Source organism: Tachysurus vachellii, chromosome 8, assembly GCF_030014155.1.
Source record: "Tachysurus vachellii isolate PV-2020 chromosome 8, HZAU_Pvac_v1, whole genome shotgun sequence".
NCBI classification, from domain to species: domain Eukaryota; kingdom Metazoa; phylum Chordata; class Actinopteri; order Siluriformes; family Bagridae; genus Tachysurus; species Tachysurus vachellii.
Genome location: NC_083467.1, coordinates 20,021,502 through 20,031,501, shown reverse-complemented (window position 1 = coordinate 20,031,501; position 10,000 = coordinate 20,021,502). Strand labels below are relative to the sequence as shown.

Sequence of the window (10,000 nt, the reverse complement as noted above, 5' to 3'; positions counted from 1 at the left end):
TTTTCCATTAACACACTAACATGTGTACTCCATCATCCAGATGGAGAAAACACTGATGTATTTTGCATGATGTGTCAGCTGGGGAACCTGAAACACGCTGTAATTACGTGTCATTGAGCTTCATCGTGGGATTTCATGATCTGGTTTTTATCCCTGTGAATGAGCGGGGATTAAAACAAAGGTATTTAAAACCTGAGATACTGTTTGGAATAATCACAGAAACAATACGTGTAATTTGCTTCTGTCGCTCCGTCAGGCCCGTGTGGGACTGAGCCTGATGACCAGAGGGAGGAAAATCTTCTCTAATTAAAATGATTTGACATGCTCGGCCTTCCCGAAGCGCACATCTCCACTGTTTAAATGGGAATTTTTTTGTGGAGGCGTTACATAAAAAGCCCAATTACGTGAATCCGATTTGTCTCCAGCTCTGTGCACTAGTCTAAAACTTGTTTTGTGTTTGACACATATCGCATCGAGCAAAATAATGAGGGAGGAAAAAAATGAGACAAGGCAGAGACAAGGAGCCCAGTTAGGAACCTAGCATAGAAATAGAACAGGCTGGTCCCAGGAGAAACGCTAACCAGGGCTGAGAGAAGCAGGAACACTCGGACATCCTGCTGAGACTCTGCACTATGGTGTCAAACACTTTCATGCCATTCTTCCCTCTGGAGGCTCTGTCTCACAGGAGGACAAGGGGCTTTATGGGGCTTGGAGAGTCTGCTGGCTCCATACTAACCACCTCCTGATGAAGTAAGGATCGCTCACTCATACGATCATGAAGCCAGATTCCACTCAGGAGTTTTACAGTGCAACAGAAACAAGGCTGCATCAGGAAATGGACTGCAGTGTGCTGTTAGTGTTGTGTGTTTAGTTTTGGTTATTGCAGTGTGCTGCTAGTGTTGTGTCTCTCCCTTACTGGCACACATGCTCGCACATACACACTCGCACTCGTACACGAGCTCGCGCACAAGCACACATTTCTCGCGAGCACACTTGCAAGCTTTTAACAATACTTCATGTTGTTCACTAAAGCAACAGGATAAACTATTTGTCTTTCTTCTAGCACAATTTTTTCCCCAAAAAATATTTAAATAAATAAATAAATAGTCATTCTCTGGAGGAAAACCTGTAAAATACAAAAAAGTCTCTGACAACAAAACAGCTAATGAACATATAAATATATATATATATAGAGCATTGCGCAGAGGATATGTTGCTGTTCGGTGGCGTATGCGTTTCCTCCTATATATACTATGTATATGTAAAGTGTAAACCTGGCATTAAACCCCCTCAGACAACACACACAGCCCACAGGAGTTTATCTGCCATAAGGACTGAACCACAAACACCAAAGCTGTTAGGCAGCTATGCTAACACAAACAATGAATGAAGTCTAGCGTGCAGATGTCTGAAATACTAAGAAGTGAAAGGCTCAATATGTGCAACATGGATATTTTCACCTTCTCTACCTCTTAAGATGATCCAAATCAAAGCCTAGTAATCAGTCTGGATAGAAAACAAAAGGAAAGGAGTACTGGCTGTGCGCTTCGGCTGAGCCTGAAAAGCCTCCAAATGCTCCTCGCTTAATCCCCATCTGTTCTATCCTGTGTGCAGGAGTCATGCCAGGCTCCCGTGCTGCCTGCTGCAGCGCACCGAACAGCAACACCACCGAACAGCAACATATCCTCTGCACAATGCTCTGGAGGGCCCACAGCAGCCTGCATTTCTCCTCAAACCGTCCATCACAGACCACTTAACCGCTCATAGCTCATTATGGAGCATTTACCAGAGGCCAAAATATGGAGCTACAGTAGCTGCTGTTTGTTTGTGTCTGTGTTCAGCATTAAATATCTTTGTCATGTCACACTCCACAGTAGTGTTAATATAAAGCTGATATAAAAGTAAACACTCTGGGCTTTAAAAAGTTTAATTTTTCACAAATATTTGTTTTTACCTAAAAAAAAAAAAGTCCTAAATCTAAAATCTAGCCGTTATCCCCAGTCAGTAAAATTCTGTGTAAGAACAGAAACAAACACACCCACTGAAAGCCAACAGACTCCTGACTCATTTCAGATCAGACTTGTGGTGATAAAATAATTCCTTTGCTTACGCTGATTCAAAATATCCGCTATACGATTTTTCCATTTTACCGGCAGAAATGAACGCCAGTGTGCTGGTAGAAAGCGATAATGCGCTCGCAATTGTGAGTCGAACTGAATATCACCATAATCTATTTTTTAGATTAATATTAGTTATAGCACTCGTCACTGTGAGCTTGTTCCTGTGGCTGAATCACAGCTGTACCGCATGATAGTGAATGTCATATTGCTTTTCCATAAACAAGAGATTAATATTGAGTAACTGACATTTTGGACACAATAAGGCTTCTTCGAATGTTGTGTTTCAATGTCTGCTGATGATTCTTTACTGTAGCAAGCGTTTTTATTCAATCAGTAAAATTCTGAGTAAGGTTTTCGAAACGTCTGAATACATAGGAAGAAAAAATAAAATACAATAAAAAAATTAATAAAAAGATAAATAAATAAATAAATAAATAAATAATAGAATGTATTAGAATCATAGAATGTAAACGAAAAAAAAAGAAAAAGTCGTGACTGATTTTATACCAGACTTCCAGCCATATTTACATTAATAATTCTTTTATTCGTATACACACTGATTGAAAATGTCAGAGAAGTCCATTTTGCCGGCGTACCGGTAATAAGGGATCAGAGATAAAAAGGGCAGTTATGAAGTGTGATACACACTGAAAGGAAATAATAAACAGTGACATTGAGTTCTCTTCTTTTACGTTTCTACATTTATCGACACAGAAACGGAAAATACACGTCCTTGGGGTACATTGGCCTGCAATCTGTGAGCCTACAGGTCAAAGTTCACCTAGATATATCCTGCATAGAAAGTGGAAATAAGTGTAAATGTGTTCGTCATCGGTGCCTCGTGCCCTCGGCTATTTATTTGCGTTTGGATTGCTTTATCTTAGAAAGCAGAAAACTTTTCAAGTCTCCTGTAAAATCCATAAATGCTACAGTAAATTATACGCGACCGCTGCAGTAGCTCTATAAACAGTTTACTCGTCTCTACATAAACATAGCTAGTGATAATGATTTATTAAAGCTGGTGAAAGGCTTTACCATCAGATCATATTTTGGCCTGGAGTTCTCGTCATGCAGCAGACTGATGTTTAATACCACTTAAAAACAAGCTTCCTTTTCTGGAAAAGCGAACGTGGATGTCTTCCCAGTAGAAGACGGCGTGTCGGCTCGGCTACGTGAACGATGCCTTTTTAATATTTCCATATTTGCACTGAAGCAGCGTGAGGAAGGGCCGGTGTACAGCTGTGTACATGTGTGTTAATCCGTCATTTTAATTACACGATGAAGAAAATCGGAGTGCTGTTGATGCTGCGACTGTTTACAGAAGCAAAGAAAAGTCAAAGGCCAATTTTCCCCAGCTGCTGAAGTCCTACAGACTGTCGAGCCACTGTACAATTTAGCATCTCCTCCATTCCTCGCTCTATTCAGCTAGCTTGTTAAACCATGCAGCGACCAGGACGCTCCACATCTGAGACGACGAAAGCACCATGTGGACCGAATGTGCCGTTTAGCCGAACCTGTAAAGTCTTTTTTTACTGAGAAAAGCAAATGACATCTTTCATCTTTGCTCAGATGAAAGGATAATTAAGTGCTAGCATACTAACCATGTGAAAAAATCACAGGCTTCAAAGAACATCTATACTGCTATAAAAACATCACGAAAACATTCACAGTACAACCATACGCACATGTGGCACATCACTCACACACACACACACACACACACACACACACACACCAAAACAGACACACACACAGCTATAAGGGAGCAGAGAAATGTCTCATGCACGAAGACACTGGTATAAACTCCCACATACACACTGACACGCACTTGCTCACATTCCAGCATACGCACAACTCTAACCAACACACACAGCTACAGTATGAAGAAGCATACTCTCTAGCACGGCTGAGAAGAAACGTTGTCTCACGCAGACACTGACTCAAATATATACACCAACACACACACGTGCATAAACACACAAACACATACGCACACGCACCGAAACAAGCATACAGCAGTGAGGGAGCATGAGGGATCTCAGAAATGTCTGACACACACACACACACACAGGCTGGTAGACATAGACTTTCTCTCATATAAACACACACACACTCACACACAGCTGTGAGGAAGCAAGAAATGTCTCCGACATACGTGAGTGCTCTGACACACACACACACACACAATTTGTTCCGTCCTGTTCACTTAAATTCCAGGCTTATTATTCAGCTTCATGGACTATATAATTAGTCTGAGCATTTAAACATGATCAGATGTGTTATGTCTTAAATATTTTTAAAATGGTTAGGCAGTGGAAAAGATCTGCTCATTAGAACTGTAGTTTTATAAGCATAAAAACTCACACTAAGAAAAAAAAAGGGTTGTGTAACTGCAAACTTGTGCAAGTGAAGGCCAAATTGCAAACTGCCTTTTTTTTTTCCATGCTAATTACTCAGCCCTGATGATTCCTCGTATAACATTTCAAATACAGCAGAGTTTCATAGATAATGAGGAGGTAAAATCTGGCACTCGAATGCGGCATGTGATCCCAGTTAATGCAGAGCTGTAAACAGTAGCAGGAAAAGCATCGTGTATTGAGATTTGAAAGACTGGCTGTGATGTGAATTAGGTTGGCGGAGGTCCCTGAGAAACAGATTGCCCCGGCGTTCATGCTGAGCAATGCATTCTGGGCAATAGGCGGGTTCCTGGCTACATCTCGCACTTTTTTCCGCTCATGGTGAGCAGATGAGCAGGTGGACGAACTTGCAGCACTTGGACTTTTTTCTACGATTGAATTATCTACGAGAACAGTGATGACTTCATAGATAACCTTCAGGAAAAAAAAGGGAATTTTATATAAATACATCCAGACAGAATGATGACAAAAACAGAAACCATGCAAACATGGCCAGGATGTTTAAGCTGCTTAATAAACAAAAGAGTTTTTAGGTAACAATAAAGAGTGAAAGAGCTACAGAAACCTAAATCCTTGTCACCTCCTGAAAGACAGCAGCCAGAACACGGGCCAAGAATTCATGAATCTAAAAACTGCGTTGGCTCTGAGATGACACAACAGTGATGATTCATTTACGCTACAAACCGACATCACCGTCTAATCGATGATGGTACAAATGAGAGCAGTTTTTACACCAACACAACAAACACAATTATGTGAAATGAATCTGAGCCACACGATATGACTCGTGGAATGACTCCGAGTCACGTGAAATGACTCCGAGCCACGTGAAATGACTCCGAGCCACGTGAAATGACTCCGAGCCACGTGAAATGACTCCGAGCCACGTGAAATGACTCCGAGCCACGTGAAATGACTCCGAGCCACGTGAAATGACTCCGAGCCACGTGAAATGAATCTAATGCATGTGAAATTAATTAAACTCATTCAAAATGAATCTCAATCATGTGGAAAGAACCAAAGTCATCATTTGGAATCCATTTGATGCAGTAATTTTTTTTATTTGCAATCGTCATCTTCAGCTAACTAAATGTATACCACAGCACAATTTAGTTCTCAAATCTAACTGACAAGGAGGTATTCATTTTCTGTAAAAGAAGCTATGAAAGTAGTGGCAGCGTCAAGGCAAATCGTATAAACAGGTTTATATTAATGCACTTGTTCTGATAAGAAAAAGGACTCATTCACACGGACCTGTATGGTGGATGCTACACAATGTTTTTTCTCAGTGTCTTCTGGAGCGTCTACACTGACAATCCACCTAATCTGAAACTAAAAAAAAAACTAAGAGTAAAAAACATGCTAATTAAAAAAGAAATTTGTATAATCATTAGTAAAAGTTTTTTTTTTTTTTGGTCTTTAGGATAAAATGAAATAAAGGCTGCTGAGGTAATGTGTGATTTTAAGTGAAAGAATGAATAGACACAATGTTCATTAATCTACAAGAGGAAAAACCTACATGTTGATATTTAATTAATAAAAATAGTGGTAAAAAAAGTGGTATTAATGAAGATGAAGACAAAAAAAAAAAAGGTATCACTTAAGGATGTGCATGGTAACATCTGCTTTGTGGGGACCATCGCTGGGATGCTACAATAACGCTGTTTTTCTTATTTTTAATTAAAGTTTAATTAGGTTCATTTTTATTACAGCATGAGTTGTGAACGTTGCAGCTGTGGTTGTCCCAGGGGATTGACTTCTTAATGAAACAACCCCTCTAGACTGGTTACCACAAATGTCATTGTTAGAGGACATTACAAACCTACACCGTGTTCACGGTCAGGAAAAGCATAACTGCAGCACAGCAGCACACCACAGACCTGCTCTGTGACCTTTTCCTCTAGAAATAGAGAGCTGCACTGTCAGCACTCGGCTCTGTTTTGCTATAATGGGCCAGGAGAGAAATCAAATCAAAGTGCCTCTATATCAGAAATAAAAAATAAATAAATAAATAAAAAAAACAACATTAACCCTAACCCTTTTTGTAAAATCCTTGAGGTTTGAAGATCAATCAAATGTAACCAGACCATAACACAATACAACAAATAATCATTTGTGGGGCCATTCTAATTAATTACCCAGCAGAGAATCAATACTAGGTCACTGATCTCCAATAGTAGGTTACTAGTCTCAGGATTTGTAGTTGTGGTGTTAAACAATAGAATATAAAGTCTCACAGCTGAAGTGATGTAATTCCTCAGACCTGAATGTGCAATGACGGAGAGGGACATTGAACAATAAATATACTGCAATTTCAGACATTTGTCATGCGGCGTAGAGAGAGGTAGAATGGGACGGAGATGACTCCAGTGGGTGTGTACTGAGAAGCGGGATCACAAAGCAAGCCTGTGTTCATAGCGCTGCACAGTGCTGTCCTGTTTTGCAGCACAGATCGATGTGAGTGACGTGGGCAGGCAGCTGTACCGATGGATGGAAATTATCGCCTCGGGCTCGGATGGAAAATATGGATGATAAGCACCGCGAGGCCTGCAGCGACACTACCACATCTGATCCTCACCGCAGCTCGCATGAGAAGGCAAGGGTCAGGATACAGACTGCAGGGCAAATGTGGGATGTGACCAGGGATTGAAATTAACATTGGATGCTACCAGTGCAACACAGTAACATCAGGGTCACTGCTATGCAGCTAAGTAACATCTGGCAAGCAGTGGTCCTGGGCGAGAGGTGTAAACATCTACAGTTAAACCCAAACCAATATCTATGACTTTTGACAGCATGCTGCAAGGATAAAAGACACCTGAAAACACAGAGCAAGTAAAACGCAGTGCACCAAGGTGAACACAGAAGCATGTACAGAGTCTCAGTATTGAGAGTCCCATATGACCTACTGCTTCTGCTGAGATTCTGCAGTATGGAAACAATGTAGTCTGCGCTATCCCACAAGGCAATGGGACTGGTGCGAAAGAGCTGCGTGCTGGTGGTATTCGAGTCTGTTCCTTGTGTACAAACTGGACTACATTTTTTGGCTGCTCCCTGTTCGGCGTTGCCACAGCAGATCACATGGTTCGCGTATTAGATTTGGCACGGGTTTTATGCCGGACACAGAGTTACAGTCGTATGCAAAAGTTTAGGAACCCCTGACAATTTTCATGATTTTCATTTATAAATATTTGGGTGTTTGGATCAGCAACTTCATTTTGATCTATCAAATAACAGTAATATTTCAGTAGTGAAATGAGGTTTATTATTTAGCTTTTATTGGATTAATAATACATTTTAATAATAATATTGTGCATTTTCTGTTAATCCAATAAACCTCATTTCATGGGTTCCTGAACGGTTGCATATGACTGTAACTCTTTGGTGGCTGGGTTAGCTCCCTGTCCGGGAATCGAACCCGGGCCACGGCGATGAGAGCCGGGGGCTTGAGTAAAATATTAACTAATAGTCAGAAATAAAACACTATTTAAGAAACAGATTGAAGCTGGATATCAGAAAAATCCTGAACAATTTCAAGTTAACTGACGTACATCACACTTGAAGGTTAAAAAAAAAACAGAGGCAACAGTAAAACCATAACTATTAAGAACCTCTGTAGAAACATTCTACTTATAAGTATAGATATGCTAATATCATTTTAACCAACTTTACTTTCTAATACACATGTTAACATCTCTGATTCCTGTGAGACCTTTTTTTTTTTTTTTTTTTTTTTTACAGGAGCTTGTGTTCATCACCTTCACTGCTGGACGTAGCATTTTACAGGATGCACATCAATGGAAACGCTCAACTGTTGACTTTGTAAAGTGGTGGGAAGCAGCGTGTTTCCGGTTAGCGCGTTCCATATCTAGTCTAAACAAGAAACGTTATTTCAACCAGCCATCTGTAGCCAATCCTACCTTGGAAAAAATGCAGCCTGAAGACGTGAGCCGGAAGATAAGAGCCTGAAGTACACAGCAACAACAGATTCCCTGTGAAAGGAAAAAAAAACAAAAACAGAGGATGACCTTTATAGAAGTGCTCCAGTGTCGTAAATACTTGTACATTCTCCCTTAGTGTCACATTCAAACACATTCAAAAGAAAAGTGAGTGACAGATGGGACTGACAGATGCTGTTCCTCCTCTGTGTGAAGTCAAACACTACCAGTTTAAACTACAGACAGCAATCCATACCGAAGCCTTTATCAACACCACTGGCTGATATTGACATTTCTATCAACCTCCGTGATATTAATGTTACAATTAAACATGCAGCAAAACCGCTATGAAACAAAATCATCCTTGAGTTCGTTACAATTGATCAAACTATATTCTTGTTTTAACCCTTACCCTAAATTTTAGTCACATATCGATGAATATATTTCTATTTTGCGTCAAATTCCGATCTATAAACGGTACAACATGTAGAGAAATGCACTTTGACTATCTGTGTTATAAAGGTAGAAAACCAATAGAAAACAAAAAATAGGTGAATTGAAATTAGACAAACAAGCAAATAAAAAAATAGATAAAAAATGTCAAAAAAAAAATATATATATATATATATTTTTTTTTTTTATTTTTTTTGATATATATCACACACACAGATATATAACAGAGCAGTATGACTTGACAGTGCAGATGTGTGCAGTTGTGCACTATTTATTGCAATATGTAAAAAAAAACATCTGGCTGAGGTAGTGTGTGTTGTATAGAGAAGTCAAAACTCTAGTTCTACAAATGCCGGCCACTTTAATAGAAACAATCAGCCAATCACGTGGGAGCAGCGCAATGCATACAATCATACAGATACAGTCCAAGAGCTTGGGTTAATGTGATCACAGTGACTTTGAATATAATATGCTGAAGAGTTGATCTGGGCATTTCACAAGCTGCTGATCTCCTTGGATTTTCACACAATAATCTACAGTTTCCACAGAATCGTGTGAGAAAACAAACAATCCAGTGAGCAGCAGATCTGTGGGTGGAAACGCCATAGACGTGATAGAGTGTCTTTTTTTTTTTTCCCTCTTGCTGATGAGAGACTGGAACACAACGTAGTCTTCTGCCGATGTAGCCCATAAGCCTCCTTGTTTGGCATGTTGTATATTTGTAAAGAGTGCTTATTTGGGTTTCCATCGCTGTCCTGGCAGCTCGATCTGGTCTGGTCTTTCTCCTCGGTACTCTCTCATCCGCATGCCGTTTCCACGCGCAGAACTGGATGTTTTTCATACCATTCTGTATAAAGACAGTTTAGAGTGTAAAACCCCAGGAGATCAGCCGTTTCTAGCCCATAGACACACTACAGGCAACTCATTTACATTTACGGCATTTGGCAGACGCTCTTATCCAGAGTGACATTCATTTTAATCTCGTTTTATACAAGTGAGCATCTAAGGGTTAAGGGCCTTGCTCAGGGGCCCAGCAGTGGCAGCTTGGTGGACCTGGGCAACTTTCTGATCT

At 40.2% G+C, this 10,000-nt stretch overlaps 1 protein-coding gene across 3 annotated transcripts in view; it reads right to left on the bottom strand.

The window, feature by feature from the left end:
* The window catches only part of adarb1b (adenosine deaminase RNA specific B1b), a 165,026-nt gene that overhangs the window by 84,978 nt on the left and 70,048 nt on the right, over positions 1-10,000 (bottom strand). For all 3 annotated transcript variants that reach the window (XM_060876839.1, XM_060876841.1, XM_060876840.1), the window contains exon 3: positions 8,458-8,529. The gene's annotated coding sequence lies outside the window, so the exon portion shown is untranslated. The remainder of the gene's footprint in view (positions 1-8,457; positions 8,530-10,000) is intronic.